This window comes from Paramisgurnus dabryanus, chromosome 13 (genome assembly GCF_030506205.2).
Source record: "Paramisgurnus dabryanus chromosome 13, PD_genome_1.1, whole genome shotgun sequence".
Lineage (NCBI taxonomy): Eukaryota > Metazoa > Chordata > Actinopteri > Cypriniformes > Cobitidae > Paramisgurnus > Paramisgurnus dabryanus.
Genome location: NC_133349.1, coordinates 6,191,285 through 6,196,854, shown reverse-complemented (window position 1 = coordinate 6,196,854; position 5,570 = coordinate 6,191,285). Strand labels below are relative to the sequence as shown.

Genomic DNA, 5,570 nt, shown 5'->3' with positions numbered 1-5,570 from the left:
ACAGGTAGTGAATGGAGCGGACGATACTATATACAAGGTCAGAGAGGATAGATTTGTGACATGATCTATAAACAAGTGCATTTCATAGATGCTATAAAGCTCCATAAAGATGAGAATAACTTCTCTGTGATTATTAATATGACATTAAGCATCACTGAAGATGATTGTATAGTTTTTTTTTCTAATATAAGTTTCTAGATCTTTGGGAAGATCGTTCGCTCCAAACATGGGGCTGGTCCCAGCATCCTTAAAAGATGTCAGATGTGCCGTTTTATGTTGATCTTACTAATGATACCGCAGTAATTCATTAAAATATATGTCAGTTTACATACACTTATATTTGCATATTATTTGTTTGCATACAATTAAACCTGTGTTTCTTATGTTGTTCTTCCCTGCTGAGAGAAATTCTGGTGAATGTTATGGTTATACTGGGAATAGAATAGCTTTAAATTAAACAATAATTGTCTCTTTGGGTGTCTAGCTTGTAAGGTGTTGGCTTCTATTATATTGCGGATGAATCACTGAAATAAGGCCCAAAACAGTGGACGGTTCATAATATCATTTGTAATACAAACAAATAGAATTTGTATTTTTTTTATGTTGTATGAAAAACTTTTAAGTAAATTTCCTGAATGGGTTGTAACTTTTACAATGCGGATGAGTATGGAAGGTGGAATCCCGCAAACGGCAGCACGTGACCTTGACAGTGGCGGGCGGATGCAGATACGTGAGGGATGGCGCGTGCTGCAGAGACTGCGCAGAGAAGTAATGGGAGTGGTGTCCGCATACAACTCGTTTTCAGAAAATACAATATTAAACACGCAATTCACATGAATACACGTTCAAACGTGTTTTCTACTGCGTTTTACTAGTTAGATGAAAGTATACTCTGCGTTGTTTTTCACATTAGAGAGAAAGACGACTCATGTCTGTCCCAGGGATGCACACGTAGCGCCCTCATGTGGTGTTAATACGTAAAGGCAATTTTAAGTTGGATTTTAGCTTTGATCATACATGTAGAAGCAATATAATTAAATCAAAAAGTATATTGTATTTTTTTTTAATAACCAAATAGTATAATCTAAGTATTAACACTATACTTTTGTTTGAAACCAGTCTATTTCACTTTATTTATTATAATTATGTCACTTTCACATTAAAACTTATTTCTCTTTTTAGAACTTTCCAAAAACACACTATCTACAGTAGTGTGTGATTTCTATTTTAATAAATAACTTTAGGTTTCATTTATTGTGCATTTATTTCAAATTAAATCAACATAATATTCATAAAAATATTAATTTGTCACAGAAATCCTGAGATCAATTTTAGAATGATATCCTAGTAATACAGTTCTTCGTCCCACCAACCCAGTATAACAAGGTAAGATGCCAAATTTGTCCTAACTGTAATGTGATATACATTTTTTTCGGATCTCATTATTGACCTGGGGGCGTATTACAGAAAAGTCCTAACTTTAAAATCTTATCTTAACTGTTTGGTAACCATGGTAATTTCAGTTAGGACCTCATTTAAGACAAAAGCTATTACAGAATGATGTTCCTAAATGCATTATCTTATCTTAACTGCAAATAGGAAAGTGGTATTACAGAAGCATCCTAACTTGACAAAACATCCTAAAAACAGTCTTAACTTTAGGGTAACCTCACAGGTGTCCTAACTTAAAACTTTAATGAGAGCCAGCTGAAACAATCACATTATGATAGAGCTGCGGGAGAATACCGTACACACTTGACTCAGCATCTATTTCTTGTCATGTCTCTATCAAATGTTGAAATGTACAATAGTATCCTAGCACTTAGGAAGAATAATTTTTTTAATTTTTGTAAGTCACATTTGCTAAATGTTTAAATTGAATGGTAACTGATAGATGATGTGCTGAAACACTAATACAGAAAGACACAGACTATGATTACTATGAATTTAATAAAATGTATTTTTCTGGTCCATTGAAATTAAAAGGACAATTCTTTTGTTTACTGTAGCAGCAGCTCACGCATTGCTGGTTGCTTGGTAACAGACATGACAGTTGATAGCCGAACATGATTAAGCGATTTGGGATTTCCTAACTAGAGATGAGATAAGATTTGGTGAAATAAGATGAGAATCCTAAATCAATTTAAGATTTGCTTCTGTAATATGAATTTGTGAAAAATCTTAACTTAACACATCATATCTTAAGTTAAGACCTAAGATAGAAAGTTTCTGTAATACGCCCCCTGGTCATGAAAATATATTTGTGGCAGATTTATTTGCTTCTACTTTGTAGCTTTTATGAAAGAGAACACTTTGGTGTTGCTAATATCACCTCAGTGTTGCTAATGTTACCTCACATTTTCAGCCACATTTTTAGCTTTCACCTTTGAAAGCAGATTCATCAAACATCTGATTTATAATTATTATATCTACTTTTAATAAGAAATTAAACTTTATTACTTGGTGTGTACAGATAAAGTCAGCTCTTTTGCTGAAAATACTTGCTATTGTTTTGCTTTATATGAATATATAAATCAATAGAACCATTGAGTATAAGTAAGCCACACTTATAAAAGTACAATTGATGTTATAATAAATTATATTTGTTATATTTTAAACATATAAATGTACATTTAGCCTACATGTTATTGTATATAAATCGTATCAATAGTACTGTTCAAAATAAAGAAAAGTTAAAAAAAAAGAAAATTGCTGAAAATGTTCAAATACAAAAATGTATAGGCTACTTTAAAAAAATATTTTATTTTATAAACTGTTTGCTTTTTACGTTAATAAAGGAGTTTTAGAGAAAGATTGGTCTTACAGTAAATACACTTGTTTTACTTTACCATCACTAATTCACACAACACTTAGTATTGTGTAAACATGGATCTATTACATGTCTTTATTAGAATTATCTTTATTATCTGACAAACCGTAAAGTTATGAGTCACGAGAACAAGCAGGATTCAGTTTTCATGGTGACCACCAGAGGGCGACAAATTCCTTTCTTTATCTTTCTTACGTCAAACTGAAGAAATTATGTCTTTGATTTACCAGAAATCTTTCGTGTAGCAAGAAAAAAAAATTCTCAGAAACTAAACAAAAAGTTACATTTTGTTACTGGAAACAGACTTAGTCAGAGCCCTCTGTCAAGGTGTCAAATTTAATACCAAATATTCAAATATTTTCTATTAGGTAACCCATCACACACAGGCTACTGTTGGAGTGAACACACTAATGTCAAATACCAGACATCATCAATATAAAGTGTTTTGTACTTCAATTCAAAATCAGAGGCCTGAATGCCAGTTATAAGCAGTTAGGGCATAAACGCATGAACTTGATAGCAGACCCATATGTTGAGTTCACTTTTATGTAGGGAAAATATCCTGAAAAGAAAAGTCTATAATATAGGCCTATTGTTTATAAACTGAAACACACACTCTTATAAAGGATGTTTTCGTTTTTTACACATCTTTGTGCGTTAAGCTTTTAACACATTATGTGTAATTTTAACACATTATGTGTCATTTTGTGTTGATTTTGTTTTAAAATATAACACAAGTTGTGTTAAAAGTAATTTCACAGATGGGTGAATTCTGGTGCATTTAGTGTGTTGTCCCAGAATCAACACTAATGTCTTGTTTTTAACACATTCGTTCTAAGAGTGCACACACACACACACGCACGCACGCACGCACACACACACACACACACACACACACACACACACACACACACACACACACACACACAGAGAGAGAGAGAGAGAGAGAGAGAGAGAGAGAGAGAGAGAGAGAGAGAGAGAGAGAGAGAGAGAGAGAGAGAGAGAGAGAAAAAAATGACCCACAATTTGACTGCAATAATAATCTTTATTGATACTGGACGTTAATAAAATCAGTGTTTACACAATGCTGTTCCAGAAACGTTATAAAAAGTTGGATGAATAAACCAAAACATTTTTTAAAGCCATTGCAGAAAATACAAAGTTGTGCAATTTTCTAAAAAAAAAAAAAAAAAACATGACAGCAAGTGCATATCTGGTTAGAATAAATGCAGAGAAAATTTGTTATTCATCATTTATAAGCGTTAATGTATAAAAATCATTTTGTTATGTTTGACAATTAAACCTTTCATTGTTCAAAACATAAATGACTTCGACACATCTGTATACAAATTAAGTAAAAGACTTCAGCAGCTCCATAAACATTCCTTTTCAAAGAATTCAATTTTTCCAAGTGTTATGCCTCAACAGTTGAATGACAGTGCCTTCATGTTAATATGGACCATTAACGTTCATTTGTTCTGTAGTTAAATGCAGATTCATTTCTCCAAATTGACTTCCAAGTCGTGCAAGCATGATCCAACAATAAACAAAATAGCTGATAATAATCAAAAACGTTATCATGCCAATAGAAAGACCGATATGGTTAAGTCTGCGTGCCATTCTGGAGTTTTTATTTGCGATTTGTCGGTATCCTAGCTGGTTTGCATCTCGAGTCTGTAAAAGTGAATAATAAAACATTAGTGTGTTGTATAGCACCTTTACATAAACGAAAGAGTTTCGGTCAAACAAATTAAGCATCATTTAAGTGTACCAAAAATAAAATCATGTTGTACCATAGTCTTAAAATAGAAATAGCTGTCTTATTTTAAATGTGATAAGTAATTATAGTTAACTATATAATTATGCAGAGTTCAAGGCTATTAACCCTTTAGAGAGTGGAAAATACTTTTTGTATCTTTTACCAAACATGTACAGTAAATAAGGATTACATTAATATGACATATATACATACAGTACGTAATAGGCTTGAAAAGATGTGTACATGCATACTTAAAAAAATACTTACTGTGATGGAGTAAACCAGAGCAGCAATGCCGAGAGGAAAACAACAGCACAGCATGGTAAAGACGGAGAAACACAGGTGATCTGGTTGTGGGTTATCCAGTGGAGTGTTGGTCACAATAACTTGCGGCTGCACAGTGACCACTTGATATCCCTGATTATCTGCTTTATTTCCATCCGATGGCTTATTCAGAAGCTGGCTGACCCCCATTTTGCTCTCTAGTCTTTGATTTGGTCTCTTGAGTAGTAAAGATGAACTTCTTTGTGTGGATCTGGCGAAGCCTGGAAGAGGGATTTATAAGCTGCTGGGGTGGAGCTTGAGCACCGCTGACGGGACGTCTTGCGAACTTCTACAATGTTGGGAAATGATGATAGTGGTGGTTGCATGTCACAGCTTCCTAAAACCTTATTTGGGATAAAGAAGACTTAAGTTAATTATATTCAAAATAAATGTTTTATTGGGACACTTATCTGTCAGCAACCATTCAACTGGTTTTGTTTCCACCATCTGCAGTTAATATAATTTGCACTTGTTAAACCTACAACATAACGGAATTAGGGGTTTACATTTCGCGTAAATAAGGAACGTGGTCGCGCCCTCAGGGAGTTGAAAACAATACTTCAACTTTGCAGGATTCCACGTCGAAAGCGCTTTGGAAGGGAGAAGAAGCGACGCATTCCGTAGAAATCAGATTTTATCTAGACCAGGGGTCTCCAA

At 33.6% G+C, this 5,570-nt stretch overlaps 1 long non-coding RNA gene across 1 annotated transcript; it reads right to left on the bottom strand.

Moving 5' to 3' along the window:
* Positions 1-3,861: 3,861 nt before the first annotated feature.
* LOC135789127 (uncharacterized) lies at positions 3,862-5,344 on the bottom strand. Its single transcript, XR_010547491.1, has 2 exons — positions 4,857-5,344; positions 3,862-4,504 (listed from the first exon to the last, which is right to left on the bottom strand). It is a non-coding gene; the product is annotated as an uncharacterized lncRNA (long non-coding RNA).
* Positions 5,345-5,570: the final 226 nt, after the last annotated feature.